We start from the raw sequence: 15,639 nt of genomic DNA, 5'->3' as shown, positions 1-15,639 counted from the left end.
CTTATCTGGCCATGCCCCTGCGTCTCCTATACTGCCTGCCTGCCTGATATCTGGGATGGATATTAGTCCTCAGAAGGACTGCTTGTTTGATTTTGCAGGCTTTAGAGACCCTACACTACCTATTTCGCAGTATAAATCTCTCCCTAGCTCAGCAGGACTCTCCCTACAATGTCTGATCCAGAGCGACTGTGTCCAAGATGGCGGCGCCCGGTTTTAAATACTCGAGGTGACGCTGTGCGGCCAGCCAATCACTGTAATGCCCACAACCAACATGGCTGTGGCATTACAGTGACTGGCTGGCAATCCCTGCATGTTTATTGGCTCTGTTAAGAGCGCCAAACATGCAGGGTGGAGACCCGAGCTCCCGCCCGAGTAACCCGAAAGTGGTCGGTGCTCGAGTAGTGAGATGCTTGGGCGAGTACCGAGCAGTGTCGAGCATGCTCGCTCAACACTACTAGGTAGGTTGTGAGAAAATGCTGAAGCACTAAGTTGAGCACATGGGCCAGGCATGTGCAAGGCAGCCAAGCCTCAGACCCGCCACCAGGTTTCGGCCATTGTCACACATGACCATGCCTGGCTTTAGGCTCAGCGGTGAGAGCCACAGATTTGCCTGCTGTGTTACAGCTATCAATAGCTCTGCAGCAGTGTGCGGTTGTCACCTAAGCATATTATCTTCAGCACAGCCTGTTGCCGCTTGGCCGAGGCTGTGCTGCAGTGCTTCCAGCTTGGAACTGATGTGATCATTTCAGAGATGGAGGCTGAAGAGGAGGAGTAGGTGCAGGAGCTGTAGAATGTGGGGGCAACCCTGATTTACCAGGGCCCGCAATCCTCTGCATTGGCTTGAAATGTATTAGGGTCTCATCTATGCAGATGTCCCTTAGGGGAATGTACATGTCATGTAGTGATAAGCGACTGTGGGCACCTATCCGATCCCTCAAACTTGGGGCACCCTAGGCTATTCCTATCCCCCAGATTACACTGGATGGTGGAGACACCGAGGTTTTGTACCTTGCTATGCTTCTATCTTAACCCTTATTTGTTCTCTCCCCCACCCAGGGAAGTGTGAGGCTGAAGTGTATTGGAAAACACTAACCAGACAAATGGGTAAGCAGACAGGGATAAAAGAAAACTACAATCAAACAAATACACTCACAAATCAACAGAGTGGAAATCAAGGGAACAATAGGAGGGGTAAACCAAATGGGAAAGGATTAGGATAAAAACACAATACCAAGTCCACGCAGATATCTCCTGTAAACTAACTGACTACTACTAATTCAGAACTCTCCTTCACCACCAAACCAGGAAGTTGAAACTATCACTGGTAACTCCCAATTGCCAGTGGCGAGCCATATATACTAGAGGGGAGTGGTCAACACAGAACAGCTGAGGCAATGCAGGATGGAGAGCTCGAGGAGATTAACTGAACTGATTAATCCTTGCACTGACAGAGCAAGGAAAACCTTCACTGTTTAATAGCATGGTGAAGCAGTTCTAATCAGTGCAGGAGTTTGTGTAACCAGACGCCGCGATCTTCTGGCCCCTCTCTGTCGTGGTATCCCCGTGACAGTACACCTCAGAAAATTTCTTGCTGAAGTGATCAATGACCAGCTGAATTTTAAAAACTCAGTCAAAGATGGGGTCATCTAGGGGTAGACACTGTATTATCGTTGAAATACAAACATTTGCGAATGGCCTTAAAGCATTTCTGGATCATATCCATGTGAAAATCGGGAGTGTTATATGAAACATCAGCGTTGCAATATTGCCAAACTTCTGGCTTCTTCACTAACCCCATGTGAAGCACAAAGCCCCATCATTTCTATGCCATCTATCAGGGTCCAGTTAAGGCAAAAAAGATATATAGCTCACCACGCCGATGTAATCCTCAGCTTTGGTCGGAGATTCCCTGGAGGGAGCTAGTCCTGTTGGTGACTGCAGCCATATGCAACAAGGAAGGAGGGGAGAGGAAAGTATTCCAGCATCACTATTCAAGTAAAACTTAGTTCTTTATTAGTGTATCATTAAAACCGAATTAAAATGGAAGTTCCTTATATGTTTCTGGCACCACAGTGTGCCCTTGGTCATAGGATATAAAACAACAGTAAGGCAAAGTGTTATATACACATGAAAACCTATCACAATAGAATTAAGTTAATTGCATTATGCAGACAAGCGCTGAGCAATCACAGAACACAGGAATATGTTAATTTCTGCCACACATTCTGTCACACATATGGGAAGGTATGGAGGAAAAAGTGAACAAGAAAAGCTGATATTGAAAAATATATAATGAATGTTCATGAATAATGACTAGTGTTGAGCGAGCATGCTCGACACTGCTCGGTACTCGCCCGAGCATCACGCTACTCGGGATGTTCGGCGAGCACCGAGCATTTCTGGGTTACTCGGGCGGGAGCTCGGGTCTCCACCCTGCATGTTTGGCGCTCTTTACAGAGCCAATGAACATGCAGGGATTGCCAGCCAGTCACTGTAATGCCGCAGCCATGTTGGTTGTGGGCATTACATTGATTGGCTGGCCGCACAGTGTCACCTCGAGTATTTAAAACTGGGCGCCGCCATCTTGGACACAGACGGTTGGGATCAGACAGTGTAGGGACAGCGCTGCTGATTTAGGGAGAGCTATATACTGCAAAATAGTTAGTGTAGGGTCTGTAAAAGCTGAAAGATCAAACAAAAAAACAGTCCTTCTCAGGACTAATATCCATCCCAGATATCAGGCAGGCAGGCAGGCTGTATAGGAGACACAGTGGTTATACCAGCAAACGCTGCATTACAGTCCTGTGTGATCCTGTTGCTGAAATTGCTGAACTTAGCTCCAGGTCTCGGGGGCCAGGAAAAATCCTTTTTTTTAAATCTAAATCCTCTTTTTTTTTTCCTCCCTCACACTGTACAAATACCCATCTTATTAACCTTTTGGTGTCCCCCCTCCCCCCCCCCGCCAAAAAAAAAAGTGTGTCTCTGATTTTTCAGACACAAATATATCTGTTGAAAATAGTCTGGTGTAGGCCCGAGAAATAGAAGTGTGGTTTTGCAGTTCCACGGTAAAAAATCTCTATTATCCTGCTTTTGGCATTTTTTGCCGTAAAAAAAAAACTAATAGTGTCTCCCTGATTTTTCAGACACAAATATATCTGTTAAAAATAGTCTGGTGTAGGCCCGAGAAACAGAAGTGTGGTTTTGCAGTTCCACTATTCAAACCTCTGTATTATCCTGCTTTTGGGCCATTTGTATCTAAAAAAAAACAGTTTGAGTGTGTCGCTCACTGTGCAGCCGCAAATATATATATTTTAAAAAGTCTGGTATACACCAGTAAATTATAACTGTGGTTTTGCTGTTCCACGGTAAAAAATCTCTATTATCCTGCTTTTGGCATTTTTTGCCGTAAAAGAAAAACTAATAGTGTCTCCCTGATTTTTCAGACACAAATATATCTGTTGAAAATAGTCTGGTGTAGGCCAGAGAAATAGAAGTGTGGTTTTGCAGTTCCACGGGTCAAACCTCTGTATTATCCTTCTTTAGGGCCGTTTGTATCTAAAAAAAAACAGTTTGAGTGTGTCGCTCACTGTTCAGCCGCAAATATATATATTTAAAAAAGTCTGGTATACACCAGTAAACTATAACTGTGGTTTTGCTGTTCCACGGTAAAAAAATCTCTATTATCCTGCTTTTGGCATTTTTTGCCGTAAAAAAAAAACTAATAGTGTCTCCCAGATTTTTCAGACACAAATATATCTGTTGAAAATAGTCTGGTGAAGGCCCAAGAAACAGAAGTGTGGTTTTGCAGTTCCATGGGAGAAATCTCTGTATTATCCTGCTTTTGGCATTTTTTTGCCATAAAGAAAAACAGTAGTGTCTCCTGTTTGTTCAGACACAAATATATCTGTTGAAAATAGTCGGGTGTAGGCCCGAGAAATAGAAGTGTGGTTTTGCAGTTCCACGGGTCAAATCTCTGTATTATCCTGCTTTTGTCATTTTTTGCCATAAAGAAAAACTAATAGTGTCTCCCTGATTTTTCAGACACAAATATATCTGTTGAAAATAGTCTGGTGTAGGCCCAAGAAATAGAAGTGCGGTTTTGCAGTTCGATGGGTCAAATCTCTGTATTATCCAGCTTTTGGCATTTTTTGCCGTAAAGAAAAACAGTAGTGTCTCCTGATTGTTCAGACACAAATATATCTGTTGAAAATAGTCTGGTGTAGGCCCGAGAAATAGAAGTGTGGTTTTGCAGTTCCACGGGTCAAATCTCTGTATTATCCTGCTTTTGGCATTTTTTGCCATTAAGAAAAACTAATAGTGTCTCCCTGATTTTTCAGACACAAATATATCTGTTGAAAATAGTCTGGTGTAGGCCCGAGAAACAGAAGTGTGGTTTTGCAGTTCCACGGTTCAAACCTCTGTATTATCCTGCTTTTGGGCCATTTGTATCTAAAAAAAACAGTTTGAGTGTGTCGCTCACTGTTCAGCCGCAAATATATATATTTAAAAAAGTCTGGTATACACCAGTAAATTATAACTGTGGTTTTGCTGTTCCACGGTAAAAAATCTCTATTATCCTGCTTTTGGCATTTTTTGCCGTAAAAAAAAAGCTAATAGTGTCTCCCTGATTTTTCAGACACAAATATATCTGTTGAAAATAGTCTGGTGAAGGCCCGAGAAATAGAAGTGTGGCTTTGCAGTTCCACGGGAGAAATCTCTGTATTATCCTGCTTTTGGCATTTTTTGCCGTAAAGAAAAACTAATAGTGTCTCCCTGATTTTTCAGACACAAATATATCTGTTGAAAATAGTCTGATGTAAGCCAGAGAAATAGAAGTGTGGTTTTGCAGTTCCACGGGTCAAACCTCTGTATTATCCTTCTTTAGGGCCGTTTGTATCTAAAAAAAAAACAGTTTGAGTGTGTCGCTCACTGTTCAGCCGCAAATATATATATTTAAAAAAGTCTGGTATACACCAGTAAATTATAACTGTGGTTTTGCTGTTCCACGGTAAAAAAATCTCTATTATCCTGCTTTTGGCATTTATTGCCGTAAAAAAAAAACTAATAGTGTCTCCCTGATTTTTCAGACACAAATATATCTGTTGAAAATAGTCTGGTGAAGGCCCAAGAAATAGAAGTGTGGTTTTGCAGTTCCACGGGAGAAATCTCTGTATTATCCTGCTTTTGGCATTTTTTGCCGTAAAGAACAACTAATAGTATCTCCCTGATTTTTCAGACACAAATATATCTGTTGAAAATAGACTGCTGTAAGCCCGAGAAATAGAAGTGTGGTTTGCAGTTCCATGGGTCAAATCTCTGTATTATCCTGCTTTTGGCATTTTTTGCCATAAAGAAAAACAGTAGTGTCTCCTGATTTTTCAGACACAAATATATCTGTTGAAAATAGTCTGGTGTAGGCCCAAGAAATAGAAGTGTGGTTTTGCAGTTCGATGGGTCAAATCTCTGTATTATCCAGCTTTTGGCATTTTTTGTCGTAAAGAAAAACAGTAGTGTCTCCTGATTGTTCAGACACAAATATATCTGTTGAAAATAGTCTGGTGTAGGCCCGAGAAATAGAAGTGTGGTTTTGCAGTTCCACGGGTCAAATCTCTGTATTATCCTGCTTTTGGCATTTTTTGCCGTTAAGAAAAACTAATAGTGTCTCCCTGATTTTTCAGACACAAATATATCTGTTGAAAATAGTCTGGTGTAGGCCCGAGAAACAGAAGTGTGGTTTTGCAGTTCCACGGTTCAAACCTCTGTATTATCCTGCTTTTGGGCCATTTGTATCTAAAAAAAACAGTTTGAGTGTGTCGCTCACTGTTCAGCCGCAAATATATATATTTAAAAAAGTCTGGTATACACCAGTAAATTATAACTGTGGTTTTGCTGTTCCACGGTAAAAAATCTCTATTATCCTGCTTTTGGCACTTTTTGCCGTAAAAAAAAAACTAATAGTGTCTCCCTGATTTTTCAGACACAAATATATCTGTTGAAAATAGTCTGGTGTAGGCCCGAGAAATAGAAGTGTGGTTTTGCAGTTCCACGGGTCAAATCTCTGTATTATCCTGCTTTTGGCATTTTTTGCCGTTAAGAAAAACTAATAGTGCCTCCCTGATTTTTCAGACACAAATATATCTGTTGAAAATAGTCTGGTGTAGGCCCGAGAAACAGAAGTGTGGTTTTGCAGTTCCACTGTTCAAACCTCTGTATTATCCTGCTTTTGGGCCATTTGTATCTAAAAAAAAACAGTTTGAGTGTGTCGCTCACTGTTCAGCCGCAAATATATATATTTAAAAAAGTCTGGTATACACCAGTAAATTATAACTGTGGTTTTGATGTTCCACAGTAAAAAATCTCTATTATCCTGCTTTTGGCATTTTTTGCCGTAAAAAAAAAAACTAATAGTGTCTCCCAGATTTTTCAGACACAAATATATCTGTTGAAAATAGTCTGGTGTAGGCCAGAAATATAGAAGTGTGGTTTTGCAGTTCCACGGGTCAAATCTCTGTATTATCAAGCTTTTGTCATTTTTTGCCGTAAAGAAAACTAATAGTGTCTCCCTCATTTTTCAGACACAAATATATCTGTTAAAAATAGTCGTGTTTAGGCCCGAGAAATAGAAGTGTGGTTTTGCAGTTCCATTGGTCAAATCTCTGTATTATCCTGCTTTTGGCATTTTTTGCCGTAAAGAAAAACAGTAGTGTCTTCTGATTGTTCAGACACAAATATATCTGTTGAAAATAGTCTGGTGTAGGCCCGAGAAATAGAAGTATGGTTTTACAGTTCCACGGGTCAAATCTCTGTATTCTTCTGCTTTTGGCCTTTTTTTGTCGTAAAGAAAAACAGCAGTGTCTCCTAATTGTTCAGACACAAATATATCTGTTGAAAATAGTCTGGTGTAGACCCGAGAAATAGAAGTGTGGTTTTGCAGTTCCATGGGTCAAATCTCTGCACTATCCTGCTTTTGACATTTTTTGCCGTAAAGAAAAACTAATAGTGTCTCCCCGATTTTTCAGACACAAATCTATCTGTTGAAAATAGTCTGGTGTAGGCCCGAGAAATAGAAGTGTGGTTTTGCAGTTCCACGGGTCAAATCTCTGTATTATCTTGCTTTTGGCATTTTTTGCCATAAAGAAAAACTAATAGTGTCTCCCTGATTTTTCAGACACAAATATATCTGTTGAAAATAGTCTGGTGTAGGCCCGAGAAACAGAAGTGTGGTTTTGCAGTTCCACTGTTCAAACCTCTGTATTATCCTGCTTTTGGGCCATTTGTATCTAAAAAAAAAACAGTTTGAGTGTGTCGCTCACTGTTCAGCCGCAAATATATATATATTTAAAAAAGTCTGGTATACACCAGTAAATTATAACTGTGGTTTTGATGTTCCACAGTAAAAAATCTCTATTATCCTGCTTTTAGCATTTTTTGCCGTGAAAAAAAAACTAATAGTGTCTCCCAGATTTTTCAGACACAAATATATCTGTTGAAAATAGTCTGGTGTAGGCCAGAAATATAGAAGTGTGGTTTTGCAGTTCCACGGGTCAAATCTCTGTATTATCAAGCTTTTAGCATTTTTTGCCGTAAAGAAAACTAATAGTGTCTCCCTCATTTTTCAGACACAAATATATCTGTTGAAAATAGTCGTGTTTAGGCCCGAGAAATAGAAGTGTGGTTTTGCAGTTCCATTGGTCAAATCTCTGTATTATCCTGCTTTTGGCATTTTTTGCCGTAAAGAAAAACAGTAGTGTCTCCTGATTGTTCAGACACAAATATATCTGTTGAAAATAGTCTGGTGTAGGCCCGAGAAATAGAAGTATGGTTTTACAGTTCCACGGGTCAAATCTCTGTATTCTTCTGCTTTTGGCCTTTTTTTGTCGTAAAGAAAAACAGCAGTGTCTCCTAATTGTTCAGACACAAATATATCTGTTGAAAATAGTCTGGTGTAGACCCGAGAAATAGAAGTGTGGTTTTGCAGTTCCATGGGTCAAATCTCTGCACTATCCTGCTTTTGACATTTTTTGCCGTAAAGAAAAACTAATAGTGTCTCCCCGATTTTTCAGACACAAATCTATCTGTTGAAAATAGTCTGGTATAGGCCCGAGAAATAGAAGTGTGGTTTTGCAGTTCCACGGGTCAAATCTCTGTATTATCTTGCTTTTGGCATTTTTTGCCATAAAGAAAAACTAATAGTGTCTCCCTGATTTTTCAGACACAAATATATCTGTTGAAAATAGTCTGGTGTAGGCCCGAGAAACAGAAGTGTGGTTTTGCAGTTCCACGGTTCAAACCTCTGTATTATCCTGCTTTTGGGCCATTTGTATCTAAAAAAAACAGTTTGAGTGTGTCGCTCACTGTTCAGCCGCAAATATATATATTTAAAAAAGTCTGGTATACACCAGTAAATTATAACTGTGGTTTTGCTGTTCCACGGTAAAAAATCTCTATTATCCTGCTTTTGGCATTTTTTGCCGTAAAAAAAAAGCTAATAGTGTCTCCCTGATTTTTCAGACACAAATATATCTGTTGAAAATAGTCTGGTGAAGGCCCGAGAAATAGAAGTGTGGTTTTGCAGTTCCACGGGAGAAATCTCTGTATTATCCTGCTTTTGGCATTTTTTGCCGTAAAGAAAAACTAATAGTGTCTCCCTGATTTTTCAGACACAAATATATCTGTTGAAAATAGTCTGGTGTAGGCCAGAGAAATAGAAGTGTGGTTTTGCAGTTCCACGGGTCAAACCTCTGTATTATCCTTCTTTAGGGCCGTTTGTATCTAAAAAAAAACAGTTTGAGTGTGTCGCTCACTGTTCAGCCGCAAATAAATATATTTTAAAAAGTCTGGTATACACCAGTAAATTATAACTGTGGTTTTGCTGTTCCACGGTAAAGAAATCTCTATTATCCTGCTTTTGGCATTTTTTGCCATAAAAAAAAAACTAATAGTGTCTCCCTGATTTTTCAGACACAAATATATCTGTTGAAAATAGTCTGGTGAAGGCCCAAGAAATAGAAGTGTGGTTTTGCAGTTCCTCAGGAGAAATCTCTGTATTATCCTGCTTTTGGCATTTTTTGCCGTAAAGAACAACTAATAGTATCTCCCTGATTTTTCAGACACAAATATATCTGTTGAAAATAGACTGCTGTAAGCCCGAGAAATAGAAGTGTGATTTGCAGTTCCACGGGTCAAATCTCTGTATTATCCTGCTTTTGGCATTTTTTGCCATAAAGAAAAACAGTAGTGTCTCCTGATTGTTCAGACACAAATATATCTGTTGAAAATAGTCTGGTGTAGGCCCGAGAAATAGAAGTGTGGTTTTGCAGTTCCACGGGTCAAATCTCTGTATTATCCTGCTTTTGTCATTTTTTGCCGTAAAGAAAAACTAATAGTGTCTCCCTGATTTTTCAGACACAAATATATCTGTTGAAAATAGTCTGGTGTAGGCCCAAGAAATAGAAGTGTGGTTTTGCAGTTCGATGGGTCAAATCTCTGTATTATCCAGCTTTTGGCATTTTTTGTCGTAAAGAAAAACAGTAGTGTCTCCTGATTGTTCAGACACAAATATATCTGTTGAAAATAGTCTGGTGTAGGCCCGAGAAATAGAAGTGTGGTTTTGCAGTTCCACGGGTCAAATCTCTGTATTATCCTGCTTTTGGCATTTTTTGCCGTTAAGAAAAACTAATAGTGTCTCCCTGATTTTTCAGACACAAATATATCTGTTGAAAATAGTCTGGTGTAGGCCCGAGAAACAGAAGTGTGGTTTTGCAGTTCCACGGTTCAAACCTCTGTATTATCCTGCTTTTGGGCCATTTGTATCTAAAAAAAACAGTTTGAGTGTGTCGCTCACTGTTCAGCCGCAAATATATATATTTAAAAAAGTCTGGTATACACCAGTAAATTATAACTGTGGTTTTGCTGTTCCACGGTAAAAAATCTCTATTATTCTGCTTTTGGCACTTTTTGCCATAAAAAAAAAACTAATAGTGTCTCCCTGATTTTTCAGACACAAATATATCTGTTGAAAATAGTCTGGTGTAGGCCCGAGAAATAGAAGTGTGGTTTTGCAGTTCCACGGGTCAAATCTCTGTATTATCCTGCTTTTGGCATTTTTTGCCGTTAAGAAAAACTAATAGTGCCTCCCTGATTTTTCAGACACAAATATATCTGTTGAAAATAGTCTGGTGTAGGCCCGAGAAACAGAAGTGTGGTTTTGCAGTTCCACTGTTCAAACCTCTGTATTATCCTGCTTTTGGGCCATTTGTATCTAAAAAAAAACAGTTTGAGTGTGTCGCTCACTGTTCAGCCGCAAATATATATATTTAAAAAAGTCTGGTATACACCAGTAAATTATAACTGTGGTTTTGATTTTCCACAGTAAAAAATCTCTATTATCCTGCTTTTGGCATTTTTTGCCGTAAAAAAAAAACTAATAGTGTCTCCCAGATTTTTCAGACACAAATATATCTGTTGAAAATAGTCTGGTGTAGGCCAGAAATATAGAAGTGTGGTTTTGCAGTTCCACGGGTCAAATCTCTGTATTATCAAGCTTTTGGCATTTTTTGCCGTAAAGAAAACTAATAGTGTCTCCCTCATTTTTCAGACACAAATATATCTGTTGAAAATAGTCGTGTTTAGGCCCGAGAAATAGAAGTGTGGTTTTGCAGTTCCATTGGTCAAATCTCTGTATTATCCTGCTTTTGGCATTTTTTGCCGTAAAGAAAAACAGTAGTGTCTCCTGATTGTTCAGACACAAATATATCTGTTGAAAATAGTCTGGTGTAGGCCCGAGAAATAGAAGTATGGTTTTACAGTTCCACGGGTCAAATCTCTGTATTCTTCTGCTTTTGGCCTTTTTTTGTCGTAAAGAAAAACAGCAGTGTCTCCTAATTGTTCAGACACAAATATATCTGTTGAAAATAGTCTGGTGTAGACCCGAGAAATAGAAGTGTGGTTTTGCAGTTCCATGGGTCAAATCTCTGCACTATCCTGCTTTTGACATTTTTTGCCGTAAAGAAAAACTAATAGTGTCTCCCCGATTTTTCAGACACAAATATATCTGTTGAAAATAGTCTGGTGTAGGCCCGAGAAATAGAAGTGTGGTTTTGCAGTTCCACGGGTCAAATCTCTGTATTATCTTGCTTTTGGCATTTTTTGCCATAAAGAAAAACTAATAGTGTCTCCCTGATTTTTCAGACACAAATATATCTGTTGAAAATAGTCTGGTGTAGGCCCGAGAAACAGAAGTGTGGTTTTGCAGTTCCACGGTTCAAACCTCTGTATTATCCTGCTTTTGGGCCATTTGTATCTAAAAAAAACAGTTTGAGTGTGTCGCTCACTGTTCAGCCGCAAATATATATATTTAAAAAAGTCTGGTATATACCAGTAAATTATAACTGTGGTTTTGCTGTTCCACGGTAAAAAATCTCTATTATCCTGCTTTTGGCATTTTTTGCCGTAAAAAAAAAGCTAATAGTGTCTCCCTGATTTTTCAGACACAAATATATCTGTTGAAAATAGTCTGGTGAAGGCCCGAGAAATAGAAGTGTGGTTTTGCAGTTCCACAGGAGAAATCTCTGTATTATCCTGCTTTTGGCATTTTTTGCCGTAAAGAAAAACTAATAGTGTCTCCCTGATTTTTCAGACACAAATATATCTGTTGAAAATAGTCTGGTGTAGGCCAGAGAAATAGAAGTGTGGTTTTGCAGTTCCATGGGTCAAACCTCTGTATTATCCTTCTTTAGGGCCGTTTGTATCTAAAAAAAAACAGTTTGAGTGTGTCGCTCACTGTTCAGCCGCAAATATATATATTTAAAAAAGTCTGGTATACACCAGTAAATTATAACTGTGGTTTTGCTGTTCCACGGTAAAAAAATCTCTATTATCCTGCTTTTGGCATTTTTTGCCATAAAAAAAAAACTAATAGTGTCTCCCTGATTTTTCAGACACAAATATATCTGTTGAAAATAGTCTGGTGAAGGCCCAAGAAATAGAAGTGTGGTTTTGCAGTTCCTCAGGAGAAATCTCTGTATTATCCTGCTTTTGGCATTTTTTGCCGTAAAGAACAACTAATAGTATCTCCCTGATTTTTCAGACACAAATATATCTGTTGAAAATAGACTGCTGTAAGCCCGAGAAATAGAAGTGTGATTTGCAGTTCCACGGGTCAAATCTCTGTATTATCCTGCTTTTGGCATTTTTTGCCATAAAGAAAAACAGTAGTGTCTCCTGATTGTTCAGACACAAATATATCTGTTGAAAATAGTCTGGTGTAGGCCCGAGAAATAGAAGTGTGGTTTTGCAGTTCCACGGGTCAAATCTCTGTATTATTCTGCTTTTGTCATTTTTTGCCGTAAAGAAAAACTAATAGTGTCTCCCTGATTTTTCAGACACAAATATATCTGTTGAAAATAGTCTGGTGTAGGCCCAAGAAATAGAAGTGTGGTTTTGCAGTTCGATGGGTCAAATCTCTGTATTATCCAGCTTTTGGCATTTTTTGTCGTAAAGAAAAACAGTAGTGTCTCCTGATTGTTCAGACACAAATATATCTGTTGAAAATAGTCTGGTGTAGGCCCGAGAAATAGAAGTGTGGTTTTGCAGTTCCACGGGTCAAATCTCTGTATTATCCTGCTTTTGGCATTTTTTGCCGTTAAGAAAAACTAATAGTGTCTCCCTGATTTTTCAGACACAAATATATCTGTTGAAAATAGTCTGGTGTAGGCCCAAGAAATAGAAGTGTGGTTTTGCAGTTCGATGGGTCAAATCTCTGTATTATCCAGCTTTTGGCATTTTTTGTCGTAAAGAAAAACAGTAGTGTCTCCTGATTGTTCAGACACAAATATATCTGTTGAAAATAGTTTGGTGTAGGCCCGAGAAACAGAAGTGTGGTTTTGCAGTTCCACAGTTCAAACCTCTGTATTATCCTGCTTTTGGGCCATTTGTATCTAAAAAAAACAGTTTGAGTGTGTCGCTCACTGTTCAGCCGCAAATATATATATTTAAAAAAGTCTGGTATACACCAGTAAATTATAACTGTGGTTTTGCTGTTCCACGGTAAAAAATCTCTATTATCCTGCTTTTGGCACTTTTTGCCATAAAAAAAAAACTAATAGTGTCTCCCTGATTTTTCAGACACAAATATATCTGTTGAAAATAGTCTGGTGTAGGCCCGAGAAATAGAAGTGTGGTTTTGCAGTTCCACGGGTCAAATCTCTGTATTATCCTGCTTTTGGCATTTTTTGCCGTTAAGAAAAACTAATAGTGCCTCCCTGATTTTTCAGACACAAATATATCTGTTGAAAATAGTCTGGTGTAGGCCCGAGAAACAGAAGTGTGGTTTTGCAGTTCCACTGTTCAAACCTCTGTATTATCCTGCTTTTGGGCCATTTGTATCTAAAAAAAAACAGTTTGAGTGTGTCGCTCACTGTTCAGCCGCAAATATATATATTTAAAAAAGTCTGGTATACACCAGTAAATTATAACTGTGGTTTTGATGTTCCACAGTAAAAAATCTCTATTATCCTGCTTTTGGCATTTTTTGCCGTAAAAAAAAAACTAATAGTGTCTCCCAGATTTTTCAGACACAAATATATCTGTTGAAAATAGTCTGGTGTAGGCCAGAAATATAGAAGTGTGGTTTTGCAGTTCCACGGGTCAAATCTCTGTATTATCAAGCTTTTGGCATTTTTTGCCGTAAAGAAAACTAATAGTGTCTCCCTCATTTTTCAGACACAAATATATCTGTTGAAAATAGTCGTGTTTAGGCCCGAGAAATAGAAGTGTGGTTTTGCAGTTCCATTGGTCAAATCTCTGTATTATCCTGCTTTTGGCATTTTTTGCCGTAAAGAAAAACAGTAGTGTCTCCTGATTGTTCAGACACAAATATATCTGTTGAAAATAGTCTGGTGTAGGCCCGAGAAATAGAAGTATGGTTTTACAGTTCCACGGGTCAAATCTCTGTATTCTTCTGCTTTTGGCCTTTTTTTGTCGTAAAGAAAAACAGCAGTGTCTCCTAATTGTTCAGACACAAATATATCTGTTGAAAATAGTCTGGTGTAGACCCGAGAAATAGAAGTGTGGTTTTGCAGTTCCATGGGTCAAATCTCTGCACTATCCTGCTTTTGACATTTTTTGCCGTAAAGAAAAACTAATAGTGTCTCCCCGATTTTTCAGACACAAATCTATCTGTTGAAAATAGTCTGGTGTAGGCCCGAGAAATAGAAGTGTGGTTTTGCAGTTCCACGGGTCAAATCTCTGTATTATCTTGCTTTTGGCATTTTTTGCCATAAAGAAAAACTAATAGTGTCTCCCTGATTTTTCAGACACAAATATATCTGTTGAAAATAGTCTGGTGTAGGCCCGAGAAACAGAAGTGTGGTTTTGCAGTTCCACGGTTCAAACCTCTGTATTATCCTGCTTTTGGGCCATTTGTATCTAAAAAAAACAGTTTGAGTGTGTCGCTCACTGTTCAGCCGCAAATATATATATTTAAAAAAGTCTGGTATACACCAGTAAATTATAACTGTGGTTTTGCTGTTCCACGGTAAAAAATCTCTATTATCCTGCTTTTGGCATTTTTTGCCGTAAAAAAAAAGCTAATAGTGTCTCCCTGATTTTTCAGACACAAATATATCTGTTGAAAATAGTCTGGTGAAGGCCCGAGAAATAGAAGTGTGGTTTTGCAGTTCCACGGGAGAAATCTCTGTATTATCCTGCTTTTGGCATTTTTTGCCGTAAAGAAAAACTAATAGTGTCTCCCTGATTTTTCAGACACAAATATATCTTTTGAAAATAGTCTGGTGTAGGCCAGAGAAATAGAAGTGTGGTTTTGCAGTTCCACGGGTCAAACCTCTGTATTATCCTTCTTTAGGGCCGTTTGTATCTAAAAAAAAACAGTTTGAGTGTGTCGCTCACTGTTCAGCCGCAAATATATATATTTAAAAAAGTCTGGTATACACCAGTAAATTATAACTGTGGTTTTGCTGTTCCACGGTAAAAAAATCTCTATTATCCTGCTTTTGGCATTTTTTGCCATAAAAAAAAAACTAATAGTGTCTCCCTGATTTTTCAGACACAAATATATCTGTTGAAAATAGTCTGGTGAAGGCCCAAGAAATAGAAGTGTGGTTTTGCAGTTCCTCAGGAGAAATCTCTGTATTATCCTGCTTTTGGCATTTTTTGCCGTAAAGAACAACTAATAGTATCTCCCTGATTTTTCAGACACAAATATATCTGTTGAAAATAGACTGCTGTAAGCCCGAGAAATAGAAGTGTGATTTGCAGTTCCACGGGTCAAATCTCTGTATTATCCTGCTTTTGGCATTTTTTGCCATAAAGAAAAACAGTAGTGTCTCCCTGATTTTTCAGACACAAATATATCTGTTGAAAATAGTCTGGTGTAGGCCCGAGAAACAGAAGTGTGGTTTTGCAGTTCCACGGTTCAAACCTCTGTATTATCCTGCTTTTGGGCCACTTGTATCTAAAAAAAACAGTTTGAGTGTGTCGCTCACTGTTCAGCCGCAAATATATATATTTAAAAAAGTCTGGTATACACCAGTAAATTATAACTGTGGTTTTGCTGTTCCACGGTAAAAAATCTCTATTATCCTGCTTTTGGCATTTTTTGCCGTAAAAAAAAAACTAATA

This window comes from Phyllobates terribilis, unplaced genomic scaffold (assembly GCF_046119375.1).
Source record: "Phyllobates terribilis strain yellow unplaced genomic scaffold, ASM4611937v1 Scaffold_1__5_contigs__length_1240528914, whole genome shotgun sequence".
In the NCBI taxonomy this organism is placed as follows: domain Eukaryota; kingdom Metazoa; phylum Chordata; class Amphibia; order Anura; family Dendrobatidae; genus Phyllobates; species Phyllobates terribilis.
Note: the sequence above shows the minus strand (reverse complement) of the source record.